This window comes from Lycium barbarum, chromosome 11, assembly GCF_019175385.1.
Source record: "Lycium barbarum isolate Lr01 chromosome 11, ASM1917538v2, whole genome shotgun sequence".
NCBI lineage: Eukaryota > Viridiplantae > Streptophyta > Magnoliopsida > Solanales > Solanaceae > Lycium > Lycium barbarum.
In genome coordinates this window covers 34085381-34096811 of record NC_083347.1, presented here as the reverse complement: position 1 = coordinate 34096811, position 11431 = coordinate 34085381, and positions in this window count along the sequence as shown.

The window sequence follows — 11431 nt, the reverse complement described above, 5'->3', positions numbered from 1 at the left end:
AATAACATCCTTAATGTATCCAAAAGTTAACAAGTTTCATCCTCCGGTTAATAATTGCCAGAAAACTAAGGGCAGTTTCAAAAGACCACGTGACTTGACGGTGAAATTCCAAGACTCCACTCAAAATCATCTTCTTCACCATTCTTTTGTCCAATCCAGCACTCCTTACTCTTTTGCGGGTTCCTTATCATCATCATTCTTTTGTTTCTTTTCTAACACAATGATGACTCCTTGAACTCAATTGGTTCAAGAAAAACATGCAATATCATACTTTAAACTCCACAGATATTCAACAAAAGCACGGCAACAATCAAACTGATGCTAGGATTTTCAGAGGAGGGAGTCAGTGTCCTGAGTCAGCAAAAGATGATTATTTACTCAAGTATAGACAAAAGAAACAAAGGCGCATAATTGATCACTGAGTTATTAGCCGTATGACGTCTGATTATTTGAGATGAGTGACACCTTTTGACTTGTGTTATCAGAAGAGTGCACCGGTAAGCAATGAGGAATTCCTCAGAATTCTAATAAACAGATCTCAGCCAAGAGCAAAAACTAAGCAAAATGTGAAAACTTTCCCAATATTCTGCAGATAACAGAGATTAACGGAGAGACGAGAAGTAGCACTTAGGAATTTACCAAAATCCTCAGAATATCAATAAAGTACCAAAAAGATAGGTGAATTTTGAGCAAGAGATACAAAAATTGCATTGATTTCATGTATACTGGGAACTATGCTCCGTGGCTATTTTTGAGAAACTTGGTATTTAGTTCAGGATAGTCAATGTTAATGCACATGCTATTTATAAGTGATAGGGAGATTTCAACGCCAAATTTAGTTCAAGAAGGAGAGGACAGTGAATTTCTGGAAGATGAAGAAGAAGAGGGATTGTTGAACACAGCAACTGAGGGAAAATTTAGATCTTGTCAGTAGTCATACAAGGTGTTTGGGCGTGCAAACAAACTGTTACATCGGTAGTTGGAGAAAAAAAAAAAGTTACTTGGAAACTCATGTGAGGAATTTTGAGGAAAATCTATCTTTGGGCCGTTTTAACCCAACAACTTGTATCAGAGTCAAGAGTCAACGGTTTGGCAGGACGAGTATAAACAGCTGGCGTGGGGCCCGGTTTAGTTTCTTTTTCCGTTTATGGGCCGGCTTATGACCTTTACCCGTAGCTTTGAAGTCGCATGCACAGCCTTTGAGCTTCGGTGACCGTAAAAACACTGACGATGTGAATAGCACACAGACATGTTGAATCTCTAACCCATGAATTATGGTATGAGCCATGTGGAATTGATAGCTGAAAAGAAAAATGAGCTACTTATAAGGTTACTCATGTGAGGCCTTTTGGAGAAAATCGTGCAGACTTGGTCCAAAACGGACAATATCACATCATGTTAAGAGTATCTTTAGACCGTTTTAGCCCAACAGAAGAGGTCAATGAAGAATATTGGCACCAATAAAGATGGATGGGGATCTCAGGAAGACGATGATGTTTTAAAGGAAGGCTTGAAATTTCAACAAATTTTGAAGTGTTGATAGTTTTATAACTGGAGTTAACTGAAGGATGAAACATGCTAACTTCTTTAAAATATTAAGGATGTTTTTGTTAACAGGATACTAGGAGGATGTATTTATGTTATGGGTATACTTTAGGGATGTATCTGGCCGAAAACTCAACCCTTCACCATCAACTAAGAGCTTAGGGGTTTGTGACACCAAGCGGAGCAGAGAGAAAAAACACTGTTGACCCCTAAAGTATCTATTAAAAAGAAATACACATTTATTATAGGCTTAATACCCAGATGGACCCTTAAATTTGGCATGTTTTGTAAGATAGGCATATAAACTTATAAGGTGACCAGATAGACACTTAAACTTACTCAAAGTGTATTTTTCAAGTTTTTCAGTTGTTTTGAAAACAAAAACTATATTTTTCAAACACTCACAATTTTCATGGCCAAACAAGCCCTAAATATATCACAATTTTTTTTTTTTAAAATGCAAAAATAAGGCAAACGCATATACATGAGACTATAAATGTGCACTTAAACCAATAAATACTCGCTAATCGCAATTTTGCAGCTTTCAAGTAACTCGTTTTTTTTTTACACTTGAATAATTAAAAAACAATAACTTTAACCAATAAAAATCCTTAAAAAAAGAAATTTCAAATTAATAAATTTCCTTTTTTTAAGAATTTTGTTCTCGGCTTTACAGTTTTCTTAATTTGAAATTTCTTTTACACTTGAAATACTGAACTTAGAAATTTCTTAATTTGAAATTTCTTAATTTGAAATTTCTTTTTTTAAGGATTTTTATTGGTTAAAGTTATTGTTTTTTAATTATTCAAGTGTAAAAAAAAATCCGAGTTAATTGAAAGCTGCAAAATTGCGATTAGCGAGTATTTATTGGTTTAAGTGCACATTTATAGTCTCATGTATATGCGTTTGCCTTATTTTTGCATTTTAAAAAAAAAAAAATTGTGATATATTTAGGGCTTGTTTGGCCATGAAAATTGTGAGTGTTTGAAAAATATAGTTTTTGTTTTCAAAACAACTGAAAAACTTGAAAAATACACTTTGAGTAAGTTTAAGTGTCTATCTGGTCACCTTATAAGTTTATATGTCTATCTTACAAAACATGTCAAGTTTAAGGGTCCATCTAGGTATTAAGCCTTTATTATATGCACGATCTAAACACTGTACTTTGACCTCAGCCGAGATTTTTCAAGTAGTTTTTTCATTCAAATTACAAAAGTAGAAGAATTTCCAATGCTAGAAAGGAATAACCAAGCCAGCTATCACAAAATTTATTGTTCCTCTCCTTATTGCTTAAAATGAGTAATTCGGACAACATTATCATTGCAGGTATACTTCAATCAAAATCACGAAGATCAAACATAACATAAGGACGGGGCTATAAAATCATTAAAGAAATGTTTATGCAGCCACTTTAAGGCCTAAGGGTCATTCATATTTGAAACTAAAGGCAACCAGACTGATACAGATCTAACATATGACTGAACTTTCACTCCACCTTATGCAATAGGAAATGCATCCATCTTTATTAAAGGGAAAATTACAGCCATTTGACCATCTAGTTTACAAAATATGTACACAGTGTATAGGTAGTGTATAGTTTATACTAAATATGCACACCTATACACGATATATACAACCGAAGTGTATAGGTAGTGTATACTTCGGCCATATTTGGTAAATTAGTTGGCCGAAAGGTATATTTACTTAAGTTTCCCTCTAATTTGTTTTTTTTTTCGAAAGAAAAAAACAAAGCACATAGTATTAACTTATACTAACAAGTGCAATTTTCAAAACGATCCCAAAGTTTGATAATTCACTCATCTCTTTTACTCCCTCTGCCCCAATTTATGCGGCACACTTTCCTTTTTAGTCTATCCCAAAAGGAATGTCACCTTGCCTTGTTTTGGACCACAGATTTGAAAAATGTTTTCTTTCTTTCTTAAACTCTGTGCATAGTCAAATGGTGCCACATAAACTGGGACGGAGAGAGCAACTAATAAGTAACAAAAACACCAGCAAATAAACAATATAAAGAAGCATAGCAGGAATTATGACTAAACGAAACATTTACAACTAACAAACAACACCAAGAATGCTAAAACAACAACAATCAATAGACTCTCTATGTCTAAATTCATAAATTTGTGCAAATTTTAGGGGGCAATTTGCACGATTGCCCTCCTTTCGGGGTGGTCCTTAATTTTTGTCCTTCGCCTAAAATATCTCAAGTTTTCGGGTTTGAACACTGGCTTAGTCATAAAAATCGCAAGGCAAGTGTGAATTTGAGAAGATATTCAAGTCAATTCCTACTTAAAAGCGGAAAAAAATTTCTTTGTTGGTTTTCGAGTATTATTGAGATTTAGATCCTTTCTAGAAAATAATTAGACCTAGTAGTATAAATACATGCTAGCTATGCTTTATTAAGTAGGACAGAACGTAGAACCTAAGAGTATTCAATCTTGTAACTTACTTTCTCATTTGATATTAATAAAAGTATCAGTCGTTCTCCATGAACTAGGATCACATCGATCCGAACCACGTTAATTACTGAGTTTTTATCGTTTCCGCTTTACCAATTAGTATCAGAGCCCATAGGTCTTGAGATCTAGGAGACGAGGAGACTATGGCATCTATGAAGTTTGAGGTAGCGAATTTTGATGGGCGAAGTAATAACTTTAACATCTGGAAGATCAAGACCATGGCGTTGTTATGGAGAGAAGGATCAGTCTATGCTTTGGACGACTCGTATCCCGAAAATACGAAAGAGGTCGAGAAGCAGAAGATTGAGATGGATGTGTTTAGCGCAATTCAATTATCCTTATCAGACAGCGTGTTATGTGAAGTCAGTACCGAGAAAACAGCTGCGAGTTTGTAGAAGAAACTTGAAGATCTCTACCAGAAGAAATCAGTAACAACTAGAATGTTATTAAGGCAGCGTTTACACACCTTCAAGATGAAGATACGTACAACTTTTAGGATCATCTTGATGCTTTTAATAAATTGGATATAGACCTTACTCATGTTGATATTCAAGTGGGAGATGAAGAACTAGCGTGCACACTCTGCTGTTTTTATTATCACCGGCTTACAAAGACATAGTTAATGCAATGATGTACAGTAAGGAGGTGGCCACGTTACATATGGTAAGACATGCATTGAATTTGGATGAATTAAGAAACCATATCAACAATGGTGAGAAAGAGGACCATGGTGAAGGTTTGACAGTTAGAGGTCGCTCGAGCTAAAGAGAGAGAGACAAATCAGTAGCTAGGTCAAAGTCTAGAAAAAGGGTGAGTAGGAAGGATGTTGAATGTTGGGGTAGTCATCAAAAGGGTCACTTTGAGAGGGATTGCCCGAATAAAAATATTGATAAAACAGCATCCAGTGCATCTACAGTTCAGGTAGCTCAGACATCTGAAGAATATTATGTACTAACTGCTTCAACAGATGACATTCAGACACACAAGTGGATTTTAGATACAATTTGTACCTTGTACATGTGCTTCAGAAAAGATTGGTTTACTAGCTACGAGCAGACGAGTGGGACTGTACTTATGGGTAACTATTCAGTATGTGAAATAGCAGCATTGGTTCAGCCCGTATATGGTGTCAAGACGACATCATAAGAACATTGTCTAATGTTCGACATGATCCTGATATAAAAAAGAATCTGATCTCTCTTGGTACTCTTGATAAGCTCGGATATAAGCATGCGGGTGAAGGTGGAATCTGCAAGGTGACTAAGGGTTCTCTGGTCATGTTAAAGGCCAAACTGGAGGGTGGTCTTTATGTACTTATGGGCAGCACCATTCTAGGTACTGCGAATGTTGCAACCTCACGGTTATCAGATGATGACAAGGCTAAGATGTGGCATATGAGATTAGGTCACATGAGGGAAAGGGGGTTGGCAATTTTGAGCAACCGAAACCTTTTGAAAGGTGAGAATTAGTATACTTGATTTTTGTGAGCATTGTGCCCTTGGAAAGTAGAAACAGGTCAGCTTTAGCACGGGCAAGCACAAAACCGAAGGGTTACTTGACTACATTCATTCGTATTTATGAGGTCCATCTCAGGTTCCATCCAAAGGTGAAAAGAGGTATCTTCTTACATTCATTGATGATTTTTCATGCAAGGTTTGGATATACTTATTAAAGGCTAAAAGTGATGTCTTTGAGAATTTCAAAAACTGGAAGACATCAATTGAAAATCAGTGTGATAGAAAGATTAAGTGTCTTCGAACAGATAATGGCTTGGAGTTTTGCAATGAAGAGTTTGACAATTTCTTTTAGATTCATGGTGTACTGAGACATAGAACTGTTAGGAATACACCACAACAGAATGGAGTAGCTGAAAGGATGAACCGCACTCTTCTTGAGAAACCACAATGTACGCTTTCTAATGCCAAGGTGCGTTATGGGATGAAGCAGTAAATACTGCTTGTTATGTTGTTAATCGTTCTCCAGCGTCGATGATTGACTTCAAAACTCCAAATGAGGTATGGTCAGGTAAACTGTCTAATTACTCGTACTTAAGAATCTTTGGATGTCCAGCATATTATCATGTAAGTGATGGAAAACTAGAACCTAGAGTTTGAAGCTAAAGGGGTAAAAGGATATAGAATATGGAGTTTAGATCCTCTTAAGTTTGTAACCAGTAAAGGTGTTACTTTTAATGAGGCCTCTATGCTTGATCCTGGAAAGACTTCTATTTAGTTTGCAGGACAGATAGTTCTTACAATAGAAACGGTGGAGGAAAATATGAAACTCATCGAGCAGGAGGATCAAGCGACTCAGGTGGAGTCAGATAATGAAAAAACTGACACAGTAGTACCTGAAGGTGAATCATATAGTATAGCTACTGGAAAGGACAAACGAACTCCGAAGCCTAATCCAAAACATTATCTCAGCATTCGCAAGCTAATCTTGTGGCCTATGCATTAGCTATTGCCGAGGAGGAAATAAAGGAACTGGAACCCTCAAGCTATACAAAAGCTACTATGTGTGGTGAAGCTGATCAATGGCGTTTACCCATGACCGAAGAGATGGAGTCTTTACACAAGAACCAGACATAGGATTTAGTGAGTCTACCAAAGGGGAAGAGAACTGTTGGTTGCAAATGGGTCTTCAGAAAAAAGGATGGCATTTTGGGTGTAGAAGATGCTAGATACAAAGTGAGATTGGTTGTTAAGGGCTTTTATTAGAAGGAGAATCGACTACGAAGAGATTTTATCACCAGTCATGAAGCATAGCTCAATTCGTTTGTTACTAGCTTTGGTTGCCCATTATGACTTGAAGCTTCATCAGCTTGATGTGAAGACTGCATTTTTACATGGTGAACTTGAAGAGGTGATCTTCATGAATCAACCCGAAGGTTTCCTTATTGAAAGAAAAGAAGACCAGGTTTATCAATTGAAGAAATCTTTGTATGGTTTGAAACAATCACCACAACAGTGGTATAAGAGATTTGATGTGGTCATGATTACTAAAGGTTTCTCAAGAAGCGCATTTGATAGCTACGTGTATCACATGATGGTATCTGGTAATTCAAATATTTTATTTACTGTTATATATTGATGATATGCTTATTGTTGCTAATAGTATGACAAAGATAAATGATTTGAAGAAATTGCTAAGTAAGGAGTTTGACAAGAAATATTTAGGTGAAGCAAAGAAAATCCTTGAAATGGAGATTCACAGAAAGAACGGTAAGGTACATCTCTCACAGAAAAAGTATATTGAGAAGGTGGTTCAGAGGTTTGGCATGAATAAATATAAACCCGTTACTTTACCATTAGCACAACATTTCAGACTTTCTTCTTTGATGGCACCGCAATCAAAGAAAGAGGTGGAGTACATATCAAAAGTTTCTTATTCTAGTGCAGTTGGTAGCATTATGTATGCTATGGTTTGCACTCGGCCTGATATTTCTCAAGCAGTGAGTGTGGTAAGTCGATTCATGTCTAATCCGAGTAAGACACATTGGGAAGCAATTAAGTGGATATTGAGCTATCTTAAAGGTTCTTCGAATGTTGGTCTAACTTTTTGTAGGATTAGAAATGAAGGCTTCTCGATCCTTGGTTATGTGGATTCTGATTTTGCAGGTGATCTTGATAGAAGGAGATCAACAACGGGCTATATATTTACATTTGCAGGTAGTACCATAAGTTGAAAGGCAACTCTCCAGTCTATAATTGCTTTGTCCACAACAGAAGCTGAATATATGGCAGCAGTAGAAGCAATAAAAGAGTCTAAGTGGTTGAAAGGTTTGGTGTCAGAATTGAGTAGGGTTCAACATGAACCAACTCTAAAATGTGATAGCCAAAGTGCTATTCACTTGATAAAAAATCAGAGATTTCATGATCGCACCAAACACATTGATATCCGATTCCATTTTATTTGCGATGTTGTTAAACAAGGCACAGTTAAGGTCTTGAAGGTTGACATAAAGGACAACACAGTGGATATGTTGACCAAGGTGGTTCCACTTGTCAAGTTCAGTCATTGTATGAATTTGGCAGGAGCTTGCATCAACTGATGCGTCTGGATGGAGAACAGCAGGGAAAGGTAGAGAGAGCTACTAGTATGTACAAGGTTTCAGTTAGTGTCTATTGTTTCCTACACGGAGTTAGCTCACGTAGGCTTAGAGACATTGGACTAAATGACGTTCATATGGAAGCTCGAAATTCATCTCAAGGTGGAGATTGTGAAATTGAGAAGATATTCAAATCAATTCCTACTCAAAAGCGGAAAGAAATAAAAGGAAACTTTTTTCTTTGTTGGTTTTCGAGTGTTATTGGGATTTAGATCCTTTCTAGGAAAGGATTAGACCTAGTAGTATAAGTACATGCTAGCCAGGATTTATTAAGTAGGACAGAACATAGAACCAAAGAGTATTCAATCTTGTAATTTACTTTCTCCCTTGATATTAATAAAAGTGTCAGCCGTTCTCCGTGGAATAGGATCACACCGATCCAAACCACGTTAATTATTGTGTTTTTATCGTTTCTGCGCTAACAACAATTTTTTTGAAAAGTCTACCTTTATGCGGCAGACTTTGCCTTAAGGCATAACTAAAAGTTTGCCGAATACGGCAAACTTTGCCTTATAAGGCAGACTTTTAGTTATGCCTTAAGGAAAAGTTTGCCTTATGCGGCAGACCTTGCCTTAAGGCATAACTAAAAGTCTGCCAGATACGGCACACTTTGCCTTATAAGACTATTTAGGTATGCCTTAAGGTAATGTCTGCCGCATAAGGCAGACTTTAGTTATGCCTTAAAGCTAGTAGTAACAAAAATATCCTTTCTGAATTGGGTCAAGCTAGAGAAATTCATTTTTTTGGCATGGCTGAACTAAAGTATATCTTCATATTTTTGCAACTAGAATGAATAATTGTGATTTAATCTAGTGTTTTTGTCAGTGATTGTAAATTTTTCTTCACTTCTTGATCCGAAGTGTATCATGCCAAAACAAAAATAAGTGTAGGCTTCTCTTTCTCCGTATTATATCATTTGCTCTCATAATGTATATTTGCTATGTGAAATAATTGGGTTTACTTATATATCTATACTAACTATTCAGATTCTTCCAGGAATTCTGATGGAAGACGATAAAAGGGAAAATGTTGAAAAGATATGAAAAATCACGAAAAATCCAAAATTCCTTTTGGAATTGACCCAAAAATCATATGATCTTTGAGTGAATATGAATACTGTGAAAAACTTGAAATTTTTCAAGTATATTTGTTTCTTTATGGGTTCTTATTACTGGATTTCATTCCTAAACAGTACAAAGGTTGATAAGCAGTTCTTTGAATACCTAGGTAAATTTGTTAATTTTGTTTCTTAATGAATCTAAAGGCCATAATCACTAGTTATAAAATCTAGCGTTAGGATTGGAAAAGTCTTCTATTCATAACCGGAACAGAATTACAATAGGAGGAGCAACACTCACACTCAACTATTACAAAAAACCAATCCTAAACTGAATACCTATATCTCACTCAAGTGTTTTCCTTACTGTTTTTTCCCTCTTGCTCTTGGTGATACTACAAATGATAGAAGGCTTCCCTATTTATAGGGATGAAATGAACCTATTGATGTCATTTGTGACTCAAGTAAGCACTTGACAATTTGCCAAATACAAGGAAGATGTTTCTTCCTTAAAACAAGGAATATGTTTTCTTCCTCAAAACAAGGAAAATGTTTTCTTCCTTGTTTTCTTCCCTAAAATGAGGGAGATGTTTCCTTCCTCAAATTATGGGATGGACCCAATAAATCTCCCCCTCCAGTCCCAGACACCTGAAGGAGGGTACACTGGCTTTTAGTTTGAGTGTATGCCGACAAGTTCTTTGCACAATTCGAACTTGTCTCTCGGTACCACCTTGGTCAGCATGTCTGTAGGATTGTCGTTTGTGTTGATCTTGGAGAGCTTCAGTTCATGTTGCTCGACTGCTTCTCTGAGACAGTGATATCGAACGTTAATATGTTTTGTGCGTGAGTGGTACCTCGAGTTTTTGCTGAGATCCATAGCGCTTTGACTATCACAATGAACAGTGTATTTTTCTTGTCGGAAATCCAGTTCTTGAAGGAAACGTTTCAGCCACATAAGCTCCTTCCCAGCTTCAACTGCGACAATGTATTCGGCTTCTGTGGTTGATAGTGCTACACACTTTTGTAACTTGGATTGCCATGACACAGCTCCCCCTGCAAATGTGAATATATAACTCGAAGTTGATTTCCTGCTATCATAATCTCCTGTCATGTCAGCATCAGTGTAACCTTCCAAAATCGGCTTAGCTCCCCCATAGCACAAACATAGTCTGGATGTACCCTTCAGGTACCGTAGTATCCACTTGACAGCTTCCCAATGTATTCTTCCTGGATTTGATAAGTATCTGCTCACAACACCGACATCATGAGCAATGTCTGTCCTTGTGCACACCATTGCATACATCAAACTTCCAACTGCTGAAGAGTAGGGCACTGCTTTCATCTTCTTCTTTTCTTCTTCGGAAGAAGGACAACTTTCCTTGATCAACTTAAAGTGATTTGCTAGTGGAGTACCAACAGGCTTGGTATTTTTCATGTTGAACCTTTTGATCACGCGTTCAACGTATTCCTCTTGTGACAAGAACAACTTCTTTGCCTTTCGATCACGAATGATTTTCATGCCCAAGATATGTTGTGCAGGGCCTAAGTCTTTCATATCAAAGAACTTAGACAAATCTTTCTTCAAGTTGTTGATCATAGTTGCATCCTGGCCTACTATCAGCATATCATCTACATAGAGCAAAAGGATGATAAATTTTCTATCGGGGAACTTCTTCAAGTACACACAATGATCTACAGTTGTTCTTTTGTATTGATGTTTCAGCATGAATGAGTCGAACTTTTTGTACCATTTCCTTGGGGCTTGTTTGAGACCGTAGAGACTTTTCCTTAACTTGCAAACGAGATGCTCTTTCTTTGGGATTTGAAAACCATCGGGCTGCTCCATATATATTTCTTTCTCCAAATCACCATGCAGAAAAGTTGTTTTCACGTCCATCTGCTCAAGTTCAAGATCCATACTTTCCATCAATCCGAGAACCACTCGGATAGACATCATCTTCACAACCGGCGAAAAAATCTCATCAAAGTCGATTCCTTCCTTCTGTTGGAAACCTTTGACTACGAGCCTCGCCTTGTACTTCACGATATTTCCGCTAGCATCTTTCTTGAGCTTGAAAACCCATTTGTTCTTCAAGGCCTTCTTTCTCGGAGGAAGTTTCACCAACTCATATGTTTGATTCTTTTGTAAAGAATTCATTTCTTCCTCCATGGCCTGTCGCCAATTGGATTTTTCACGATGAGATTGAGCTTCTTGAAAGCTCTCTGTCTCCCCCTCGC